Genomic DNA, 13,074 nt, shown 5'->3' on the forward strand with positions numbered 1-13,074 from the left:
TGGGCAGCAAGCTGGATGTGTGTTATAGAGGAGGAGGGAGGCTGCAGAGTGGCTTACAGGGGGAGGAGGACGGGGGGATAAAGGAGGAGGTACATGAGTTGCGGTGGGGAGTGGGTGGCGAGGAAACCTGACCTTAACATCTTGCTCAGTGCGCTGATCCCACCCCGTACCTGTATGTATGTCTCTTAATCTCCCTCCCTCCTTTTCACTTTCTCTCTCATGCACACTGTCAACTGTATCTGCTTATCTTTAATATTATCCTCCCTCACCGCTACCCTCTGACAGCACAGCACTGACAAACAAACCGCCGGTCATATGTACCCTTTGTTCAGCTTTAACTGCAAAACATAAAGCCCAGAATGCATTGTTTCCTCTGTGGGTGTCACGTCACATTCAAATGTGCAGAATTAGTGATTTAGGTGGAAATGCACAACAAGAACATGTAACAAATTATCAAACAGGCTGCATTCGTGGCTGTAAACCTTCTACACGTATCACAGCAGCAGCTTGAGCTTTGCAAATTATTTACATCCTCAGACTGACTGCTAGCTGCTTCTTTGTGTTCTAACAGGACACTTGAGTTCTACGGAAAATCTCAGTTGAAACACTGACAACATTAAATCCAACTCTCGGGCTGGAGGATGTAAGGTTCCCAGACATTGACATGTTTCATTAAATTAAATTAAAGCCTTTAACTCAACTCTCCATCTTGCTTGATAAACCCAAACTAAAATTTTGCTCAGACATCATATTTGTTTCTATTGTTTTAAGGTTTTAAATTTGGGATTAAATCATATCTGTTGAAGCAGCACATGAAACCCCTAAATAGGTGTCTTCAATGTTCACTTAAGTGACACTGAGCTACTGACTAAAGATAATATACTAAATATCTTACAAACACTGACACGGAGGGGAAAAAACAGATCTGAACTAGTGTGTTACAAACACCAAGTTTCACAGCAGTTGACCAACAATTCCTATGTTCTACTCAGCAAAGTTACTGTTTTTGTCAAGAGAGTCTAGTGCCTTTGAAGAGAGCATCCAGCAATATTAAAGCTTCAGTTTCCTGATGGAAAGCCCATCTGGTATGGTAAAGCAGTGAGAATATTCTAAATAAAAAGTGATATTGAGGTTATAAAGTGGACCTTTCTTTAGGTTGACAGTCCATTGCAGTTCATCGGTTAGTTTTCCCGCAGGTTCTCCTCTCTACTTCTTGGAACGGGTGCTGTACCAACCATACCAAACACCTACGACCCTAACTATTCCATTAATATGTCTGCAAAAGAGTTTATGTTTGGCTCTAATTAGAGCTGAAACTTTCACAACCAGGTCTTCCTGCTGCATGTAAAACAGCTCATCTATTATGCTACATACATATGTATACGTACTTAACAACCGCTTCAACTGTTTTACATGTATTCATCCTGCAGCTTTAGTGAAGGAGCACATACACTGTCACCCTCACAAACATAAATAACTTGTTTTACCACCTGAGATGTCATTATTACATATACTAGGTTGATCAAATGCATTTAAGTCTCATGTGTTTTCGATGTAATTTATATACTGAGGTGCTAATTAAACCTTGCAACACTTTAAATGCTGGAGGAAAGTATAAATATACAGCTCATAATGCAGTCTTTATATGCAAATCCAAAGCTCTTTACATGCTTAGAAATAACTCTTTAGACTGAAACGCAGATAAAAACAGGACATACATTCACAACACCAATGATCCCTCAGGTTTATGCTGTTTGTCCTAAAGGTCAGCAGGGTTACCGAGGTGTATTTGCTATGAAACAAAGTCATTGTCCTTTCACTACCTCACTATCCTCTGGGTGTATATATATGAAAATAATATAGCACCTGTCTATTGCTGGTGTATGTGTGCGCTGGGAGGGTTCAGTGTCTAACTAATCATACTTCAATGAGCACTAACCACTGGTCCGTGTTCTTAAATCTCCTGTCCTTACAGCAAGCTGCGTCTAAATCCCCCATGGTTGCCCCTTTAACACGTCATTAATCCCCGGCGGCCGCTCCTTTGAACGGGGAGCTTGTGTGAAGGGATAACCAGGCCTCCTCAGACACAGAGACAGAGAGGCGGAGGTAGCGCAGTGCTGGATTTACTCCGCTACCAGCAGGTTAATCCTGCCTCCACACTGAGTGAGCGGAGGGGAGGCAGTGTGTGTGTGTGTGTGTGTGTGTGTGTGTGTGTGTGTGTGTGTGTGTGTGTGTGTGTGTGTGTGTGTGTGTGTGTGTGTGTGTGTGTGTGTGTGTCTTTATTGGAGACAGTTAAGGATCGGCTCCATCTCGGTAATGACTCTGGGGGAACATCAGCATCTGGTGCTCAAAGTCATCCAGTCCCCCCGAAAGGAACATACAGATTGCTGCCATTTCTTTATTAGATTACAAATGGATGGATGCAAGTGTTTGTGCTGATAAAAACCGAAATAGCATGGAGCGACCAGATGACAAACAGACCGAGACGCTGAAAGCAGAGGGGGAAAAAAGAGAAAGAGACAGACCTAGATGAAGAACAATTAATTACCAGGGAAGTGGTGACATCGAGAACGTCTGAGAACTGAAATCCTGAGGGTCCAAACAATGCAAAGAGCAAATCAGAGCTACTGTGTCTCAAAACATGCTTGGCAGACACTGTAGAAGGAGGCATCATGGGTAAATACCCCTCTATTTAGCATTTATATACAGGATATAAACACTGGCTGGATATTTACACCACACAATAATGCAGCTATAAGCCAATATAGGGACACTTTGAGTGTTTTTAAGGCACAGCATCTGCCAAGAGCTGTAGCGTCTCATATGAAAATAACTATATAGCCATTTATTTGCTTTCATATACTAGCCTCCAATTACGGATGACCACAGAAAGAGTTGCGGACTAATTCAATAACACATGCAACTATATAACAATACCGACACCTTACTATATTGCTTGTCAATGGATCCAAAATATGAAAAAATGCAGTGAAAATTTGAACTTCAGTGAATTTCATCTTTACTAACGGCCATCAGATCACCTGAGTCCATCCATGTTTGCTCCACTGTAACTAATCAAATCCCTAAATGCATGATAAAAAACTACATGTGCAATGCTGGTAAATTACTCAGTTTAGTGTATCGCAATACGAAGGCAACAGGGCGGCTGCTAACTTTTCTTTTCCCTAGAAGAAGTCCTTGCCTTTGTCTGCTGTGCAAGAAGAGTCTCAGATAGGCAGTTGGACTTTTAACATTCTGTCTCCTCTTCAGTCTAAAAGACTAATCAGCCACTCGGCAGGGCTCTGGCTGCTAACCAGGACTAATTCTGCCTCCTGCTGGCTGGTGACACACACTGGGACAGCCATGATTGGCTGTTTAGCACCAGGGGGTACACCTCTGATTGTCTGCTTAGCATATTTTCTCCCCTCATTCTGATGGCACATACTCGCTCTTATCCTCATTGCACGGTGCAACGCGAAGGAAACGGGGAAGTTATAGATGGCGGCGAGCGTGTGATTGCGTGTGCTACACATCGTACGCCGCAAGGATGTGTTTGGGAAAACAAAAAGCCAAATTCACAACCAAACCCTCCTCTCCTTTTCCTCCCTTTTTCATTGTCCCCCTTCGTTTTTCCTTCTTGTTCGCCGCCGCAGCACAGATCAGATAGAATGTCACCTCTACAAACTGCCGCGAGCTAATTAGCTGTTAGCCATGTTTGTGTTCTTGACTGATGACAGGATCATTTACTCTGGTCTCCAGCTGGCTCTGTTTGTCGGAGCCATCTCATTAGCATGGCAAATTAGTCCCACTCAGTCAGGGTTCTGCCTCACCCAATGAGAAGTGATTGGAATGCAAATCAATCAAGAGGGCGGGGAAATGGAAATCACAAAATTGCAGTGGAGAGCTGAGGATGACAATATTGTGTAAACTTTTATTTTGGAGGGAATGGAAAAAATCTGGTCCGTTTGTTGGCTGGAAATTAGAGGCAAAAGTGGAGGAGAAAAAAGGTCAAGATTGAGCCAATTTGAAGAGTTTGCTCTAAGAAAAAGTGGGGGCATTGTTGCCTTCCCCCGAGAGAAAAAAACATTCACGAGTGATGTGTTGCTCTGTGGCATGTGACCATTATTAGCTGGAGGAAGTCAACTGTAAATTGTCTGCATATTATTCTAAATTTGTGCGTTTAATTCCCCTAAAAGCTCAGATTTAATGAACAGCAGCGATTCATCAAATCAGTGGCTGGACGTCCAGTTACAGTATGTCTCTGAATTAAATAAAATCCTGGCAACAGCAACAAAAATTATCAATAAATAAACAGGCCTCAACATATTAACAAGCAGCACTGCCTGGCATAGGAACCTTGTTTGTCATCATTGCTTTGTAATTCTGCTAAGTGAGCTGTTAATACATTACCAGCGTAAAACAATCTCTTTAATTTAATATTCTGTCATCAGGTTTTTCTCCTCATCAGCAGGAAGTTATTGATCAGGGCAGCTTTCACAACAACTCAGCTGCATTTCTTCCACCTGTCAATCAAATCAGCATTTACATTTGCTGGCCTGTACAACCGTGATTTATCTTTTATTTTTCCGGGAAATCTGGGGAAAGTGTACAGCAAATGTAAAAACCTAGTCTTTTTTTTTTTCTTTCCTTTTTCTGGCTTGTCCAGTGCAGAACAAAAAGATGAGCGAGCCGCTGGGGTTTTCTAGGTACATTTATGTTGTTAGAGGTGCAGGAGGTCTCTGTCTCGCCCTGTCTTCTCTCTGTGTGTTTTACTCCTTCAAGTCAATCTCTGTGAAGCTGCCGCTGTCTCCAGTTTCATTTGTCGACAGGCCTGGCAGCATGGAGGGAGAGGGAGGAGGGAAAGGAGGGAAGGAGGGGGAGGGCTGCTGGAGGAGAGAAGGAGGGGGAGCAGTAATGTAAGAAAATTGGAGGATTAGACGGCGAGCCCTCTTCCTGTCTGCTGCATCACCCCCTCCTCCTCCACTCTTCCTCCTTCTCATGCCTCCATCCAACCCTCAGACTATAATAACACAACCTGACATACTGACGACCAGCTCCCCCCCACTCCTTCCTCCCCTCGCCCTTATCCCTAACAGATCTGTCATACCTCTTCATTCTCCCGGGCTTCATTTTCCCCCTCTTTTCTGCGGATCTGAAACCTGGACTTCTTTCCCTCTTACTTTTTCTCCCAGTTAAAAGAGCAGCTACACTCTATTTGTGTCTCCGTCAGCCTTCCACTATAAATTACTTGCGATCATCAACTTTCTCTATAACCTTTACAAAGACCCAGCTCGTGTCATTAAGGAAGATCACTATATCTGACGCAGATTTTCGTTGCCGCTGTGTTGTGTTTTTTTTTTTTTTTTTTTTGCATGCGAGTAACGGAGCGTAAAGAATCCGGTGCTGACATCAACACAAGGCAAAGAGGTAGTAGTAGCGGCGGCGGTGGAGGGCTGGAGTTGGGAGTGGGGCGGGAGGAGGGGTGAGCTATGAGCCAGAGTTTCAGAGTGTGCGTGGAGGGGTCTGAAAGGGCCTAAATGGATCTGCGATTGGACTCTCTGAGGTCGTCATCAGCCCAGATTCGAGGCCATTAGGGCCTATTTAAAAGAATTACTTCCAGGATGCAATCAAAAACCCTGATAGGTAATCAATGGCAACTAGATCAGGGCACAAAGGCAGTCCATGTGTCTCAATCAGCCACCATTCAGCAGGACAGGGAGATCAGTCCCGGCCACATACTGCATTCAGCATGCATGCACACACAAGCTGCACATAATATACAATCACGAATACCTCAGATTCATGTACACACACACACGCACATGTACGCAAATGCACAAGGCTAGAGAAAAGTGTACGGTCTCTGCGACAAAGCCAAGCATTGTCAGAATATTCACATGTGCACACACACACACACACACACACACACACACACACACACACACACACACACACACACACACACACACACACACACACACACACACACAACAGAGTAAGTTGATCTGCAGATGGCCATGCTACTCTGCTCCGCTCGCAGACAGTGATTTATCAGGAGGCACGTAATGCCTCCAACATCACCCCCTGAGCTTTAAAAGAAGAATTACAGGACATGAAGGAGAGAGAGATGGAGAGAGCGATGGAGGGAGAAAGAGAGAGGAGTGGGAGAAAAACGATGAGTGGGAGGAAGGAGGAGGGAGGAGTAATAGGGGAATAGGTAAGAGCGAGGGAGGGGTTGAGGCTGTGGACAGACAGGTTGATTTATTAGACCTTCTCGTTAACGGGCCCTCTACACGGACACACATTGTACACACACACACACACACACACACACACACACACCTGCAGCATTCAGCGAGAGTGGTGAGTCGGGAGAGGTTGCTAATGCTGCTCAATGATGCGTGTGCCGTTTAGTTCAGACTGAGTGCGCCCGTCTCTCCAACCATGCAGCCTCGCAATATGCCCCGGCAGGCGGACAAAGAAAGAGACAGAGGCAGAAAAGAGATGAGAGAGGAAAGCGCCAAGGCCACAAATTGGGTCAATATGCCTGGTTCATAAACAGAGCAGAACCCTCAAAGCAGCCCCGGCATGCCGAGGGCCAAAATTAGCACCCAGATCAGGAGCAGCAGGGACTTCTGGGTGCACGCAAACATGCACACATACATATGCAAACAGAGACAGATGCTCTAGAATGTGCAATAACTCGATTTATTAGGTTATATACACCAGCGCATATAAATGGAGAAACACATATACCAATAGGAACAATAATAGTCCTGACATGATAAAACACCATCAAGAAGGGGATATGAAATACACCGCGCTCCCTGCAATAAGATTACAGGCTATCAGCCCTCAGTAGATTTGCCAGCGGGAGTCCCCAGTATAATAAAATCAGATTAAAGGACAATCATATTTATTTCTAGTATATACAATATATCAAGGTTGCTCAGTAGCTCTTATTGTGATAGGCTGTGAAAAGGCGAGTCTCTGTGTACTCTCCTTCTTCCAAGTTGACATTACGCTGTGTTTAATGAGCTTCAGGTGTCAAGGAGTCCAGAATGTAACAGGATATGTTGGCACGGCTTATTGATTTATTGTTTTTCAAAGAAGTTTTTGTACTTTTGTTATTGCCTGGCTGTCACTGGTAATGTCATTTCAGAATCATTTCAGGTGAATAAAAGTTGAGCGACGGTGTGTAAATGTGAGCGTCTGCCGCTGGATAAAATATTAGAAAATAAGATGACTTGGAGAGGTTAATATGACTTCTGACATATAAACAAATCTCCTGCTCTGGGAATAGAAAGAAGCACATGAATATATGCAAAGATTTTAATTTGTATGGATTCAAACTAGTGGAAAATAACGAATAAACTTAACTTTGGAAAAACAAGTTTTACTTATTTTTACATCCATCATTGCACCACTGTTGCAAACTAGCACAGATGCACACTGTGGATGAGTATGGAGGGTAATAAATCATATGATAACACTACTTTAACAAAGAAATGAATTGTCACATCTGTCACACACATGCTGAAAGTCACCAATTTAGTAATCCACATACTGCAGACACAAATCTCACTGAGCAAAATGATGTTAGGCCCAGATGCTCTCCAGTAGGTGGTCAAACAGCCCATGAGGGTGTTTTTCCTCATTAATTAAAACCTTACAAGGTTTCCAAACCAAAGCAAGCTGCACTTGCAGGAGATACACACGAGCAGCTTGTTTATCGAAATGTCATCTCACAGCCTTGCAAAACAAAAGGTTTTTCTTATGTTAATACTACAAATGCTTATTACTGATCTGTAAAATATTTCTAAAAATGCATTAGTGATTGATAAGATTGATAAAATTAAACGACAACTTAGTCACAATGATCTTGCTAACATATCATTTGCTGTTTTAATGCAAGATGAACATGCATTGACTTTCCTGCTGCTGTAATCACACAGATTACAGTTGCTGCCATGGTCTGTACATAAAAGAATACATCAGATATTTGTGCATTGCCATCCTGGGTTTTTCGAAACAAGATGTGATAAACATAAGGTGGATCTGGCGGAAAGCAGAGGACACTATGCTCTTGGATACGAGAACAATTTGTCACTCACAAGGTAGCCAAGCCCTAAAACATATCCCTGTTTATTGTTTATTTTTCTCCAAATAGGAGCATATTTTACAAAATGAATATCCTGTTGCACTGAAGCAGACTTAAAACTCGCAATTGAGAACACAAACTAATGAGGAAAATCTTTCCTAAAGTAATAAATTTAGTTAAAAGTAGGCCCATTTCCTTATAGACTTCAATAATTTAGATTTTTTTTTGCAGTTGCCCCCTGCTGGCCATTAGAAAGAATGCTGGTTCTCACTGGCTTCACTTTAAGACTGAATCTGCACATCTGTCTTCTACATACAGTCTGGTTTTAGCTCACTCTAAACACTGTTGTTTTGCTTTTGTCACAGCAGCTACGTATTTTAAACATCATATTTAAATACATTCCTACATTCTCAGATGGGCAGACGCATGACTTAAACATTAAGTTGTTCCATATTTGCAGGATAACTATATAGGCATGGACAAGTTGCTAACAACATTGCCGTACTTACTCAATATTACTGTCATGTTTGCAACTTGTCCCTGCTGTCCCCAAGTGGTGGAAAAAATCTGTTTATGCACCTTTAAATGCTTCAGAAATGTTTTAGCTTTAATTGTTTTAACTGCTAATGCCAGATTCATTGCTCATGCTGCAAATTAAGTGGACTAAAAACCCTACTGAGCTACACAGACTGCATTTCATTTCAGAAACCGAAACAACAGCAAGCATTTTCAACTATCATTCTTTACTATAAATTGCATGATTCAGATACAATTTTAGTGTGAAATTACAACAAAAAAATGAACGAAGCAATGTCCCAAATCTCCGACATGCATAAAGATTTGACATTAGCTTGTAAGATTATCATGGTTTAGCATAACACCTGGCAGTGGTGTGCAGGGTGACTTTATTCATCCCACTCTGCATTGCAGGGTTAGAGGTTACTTTCCACCACAGCATACTTTCCTCTGGTACCTGTCTTTTTACCAGGAAGCCTTTTTTCCCCACCACCGAATAAAGGAGGACCCCATGCATCTGCCCCCGGCCGGCTTTGTGCTTATGCAATCAGCTGTTTGTCTGCTTCGCTCACCCTGTCCAGGCAAAGCACCTGTCTAAACAGGACTTGTATCACTGGATCAGAGAGCTAGTTATTGGAGCCTGATACTACAAAGAAGGTTAAAAGCCCAAATAGATTTGACTGATTCCACAAGAGAGACGTCCACTTCCAGTGCAGTGTTTAATAAATCACTGCCAATCAATAACTGTCCGATCTAAGGGTGTCTTGGTGAGTGGGATCATTGGATTCTTTTTTAAGGTGAGTAGACACAAAACAATCATTGAGAGTCATCCAAGGACAAAATAAGATTGAGCAAAGTCATAGTAGTGCAGGGTTTTGACACGTGATCTCTTGACAGTGGGCATTTTCAAAACAAGACTAACACGAGCACTGCAGTATGTAAAGCTAGCACAAATATTTTCTATTTATTACGCATCTACTATTTACAATTACAAAGATCCGGCTTTTTTCCTGCCTTAACTCAAGCACCCAATTTCAGCTTTCCACGACTAAAAGGAACTATGTCAGACTCAAATCATGCAAGCTCTGTCCGAATTCGCATTTAGATTCATAATCCACTTTTTTTGAGCACAGGGAAAATTGTAACTGTGCCTAATCATCCTCAAATACCAGCCTCAAATGCAGAACTGGGCAGCTCAGGCTTTTTCAGTGGTCCACTCGCCCACACGACTAGATGTCCCTTTCCTCTGCCTAAATGCCACACAATTATGAGTGGCTCCAGGTTTGGCAGGCCAAGATAGTTGGAGGGGGAGTGGAGGGATTTGGGGGGGGTTGTCGAGGAGTGAGATTGCATGCGTGAGTGCATGGGCGTACGTGTGTGCTTGCGCGCGTGTACATTGTGTGTGAACAGGGGAAGTCATCTTATTTACCCACCTTGGTGTTAGGGGTGGCCATCGCCCGCCCAGCTAAATGCCATGCAAATGCTGCTGCTGCCGTCAAGCTGCCAATCACGGCGGTGTTGGCATTCACGGCATGCCGCCTGAGCATTTACAGCGTCTGTGATCTTTACTAAATGAGAAATAACCCTAGCCTGTCCAAGCTGGCCGCGACGTTTAAACAACGCTATCCCCCCCAAATTCCCATTGGAAAAATGCTGTGAAGTGAAGACATCGCATTGTGTCAGAGGAATGATAAAGAAAACAAAGGGGGGGGGGTACAGGGGAGGTGGGTGGACGCGTGGGTGGTAAGGGAGGTGTCTTACTCCCATAGTACAGCCTCATTATGATGATGTGATTTGCTGGAATGGCAGCAGTGGCTCTCGTCACTAATACCAGCTCCCCTGAGCCACGGAACAGCGCTTTATTAAACTTTATGAAAGGCTTAGCTGCCCAATTTATGAGCCTGCCTGCTGAGGACACGAGCGTGCAGAGACAGAGGAAACACTGCAGCACGACATCAGATGAGATTACACAGAACAAGAAGTTTTACCCCTGACAGTACTTTTTGCTCTCGCTTTATTCAGAAATGCAAACACAAGGCATTGTGTTAGATTGTTCTTACAAGAAGTGAAGGAATTGCATCAGCTCACAACTAAAACACATCCCTTTAATCATACATTCGCTAAAACATGGAGAGTCTAATAAAAAAAAGCATCTTAATGTTTGTTTTATTTTTAAAAAAAAGCAAAATAAATATTAATAATAATATTATAAAAAATAATATAATAACAATGTATTAATGTCAGTTTGATTTGCTGGATGATATACATGTTACTCTGTGTTTTTAAAAATGAATTGTGCTATTACAGAGAGGCAGGCTTGCAGAGGAAATTATGAAATACAAGAACAGGCTGGAAAATATATAGGCGGCAATTAAGAGAAAAAAATCACATGTTCATGTTTGGTTTTAACAAAGACTGCAATTCAGCATGTAGGGACAAAAGTGTTTGTTGTTGTAGCAAAGATGTTCAAATGAACTATGCAGTCTTCTTTGTTTTCTTTAAAAGTCTTCTTGTAACATGAAGATGAGGTGAGGAAAAGGACAACAATTAATATTCTCATATGATGAAAGCGTTAAGAACTCTGTACCATATCATGGAGAGAGTTCTGAGACAGAACAAGAAGGTTTGACCTAATCTTTCTGAGGAACATGACTGTTAAGTTAAAATAAGGTTAGTTTGAGACTGTGTGTAACGCACGTGTTGTTGTATGTCTTATTTTTCTATTGAGTATTGCAAATACAACTTCAGATGTGACCCTATTCAGGAGTAACATCCTTCAAGATTACAGTATATGTGTCACACTGGACGTTAGGTATATATAGTCGACAGTCATCAGCATAATGACGAAACCAAACATTATGGAGTGATATTGCAGAGTTTAGCATGCAAAACAACACTAAACTTGGAATAAATATAAAGAAGTTAAACACAAAATGTAAGTGAATGCCCAAAGATGCTATTTAGTAGTTTTTGTTTTGTTTTGTTTTTTACCTTGTTAACATGTCTATATGGTGTTTTTAAAATGCTGGAAGGCAGACAATATATAAAATAAAATCCCAATGCCATGACTTAACATTTCCACCTTGAAGTTGCAGTGACCCAATGAAAGTCTCAGACAGTCAGGATTTCAAAAGTACCAAACAAAACCTAAATACTATCAAGTTTAGTATCATGATTCTTCTTTAGAATCATTTCCCACTTCAATCATGGAACATAGTAGCTTGCCATTGTGTAGCACAGAGTAGTTTTACAGTGTTTAGTCCTTGGTGAGCTGGTGTGCTTGAGCTGCAGCAAGTGAATTCATAGGTCTGCAAATTCTAGAGTAAGCAACGGTGTACAGTTATATCCAGGGCATTTTAAGGCAAGAGGGATTACTATCAAGGTACAAAAATCAAAATGTCTAATTTTAATCCATATAATTAAGTTTTTAGGGATTTAATCAATTACTGTGGATGATGTTTAACTGGACTTAAACAATTTGGGCAGCACCACCAGGACCATCCCATTGCTGTTTGCAAGTGAAACAGCTTCTCATGGATGTCCAGCAGCTTTCTAATAAGAGGCAGTTTCTTATACTTGTGAGTGGAAGAGTGAAAGATGAGGAAATAAACAACATTTTTAGTGCTCTCCTCCAGTCACAGATCAGATACTTTATAAGGTGCAAATCTATGAATTTAATTTCAGTTCATGCTGGATTGGAACAAGTACTGTCCAGTGCAGTTTCCTAAAATAGGTTTTACTCCCTGCACCACAACTTGTTTTATGCTCTTCAAAATTCAAGTGCAGTCAAACCAAGCATTTTATTTACAAGGCTACAAAGCTTTCTTGCAAGAAAAGGAGATGATAACACACTATTATGCTCCATTATACATAAATATAAGATGGTGATGAGCGCTTCATCGATGATAAAAGGAGGCTAATACCATTTTGGGAGGGCTCTGTCTGATGAATTATGCATGTGGGGTTGCACAATCCTCTAATATCAATATTATTTTTGGCAAGAGGTTTGATAGTTCATCATTTTGACGATGAATCTGAGTATCTGTTTTAACGCCCTGCACTATGGCTGCATGTATTACTCATGGCAGTCATGATTATGCACAGAAATAGTGCCCACATCGCTGTGTGCACCTTGTTCAATCCACTCCCCGTGGCAAAAAAGGCCTCATTAACTCCTCTGTCTTTGCTGACATTTTGTTATCACACACTGACAGGCACACACAGATAAACACGTGCATTAAATATTCACTAAACTGTTTATATTGGCAGAGAAACAGCCGGGGAGATACAGTACACACACACACACATAACACGCACACATGAACACAGATCCCCGAGCAGCAATTAGTCCTGCCCCATAAGAGTTTCCTCCCTCATCTCACTTAGCTGTAGGTGCAAATTAAATTTGTCTTAATGCACCGTCACCGGTCTCTCATCGTACAAGAACATGTCAGGGT

The sequence above is a fragment of the Acanthochromis polyacanthus genome, chromosome 7 (genome assembly GCF_021347895.1).
Source record: "Acanthochromis polyacanthus isolate Apoly-LR-REF ecotype Palm Island chromosome 7, KAUST_Apoly_ChrSc, whole genome shotgun sequence".
NCBI lineage: Eukaryota > Metazoa > Chordata > Actinopteri > Pomacentridae > Acanthochromis > Acanthochromis polyacanthus.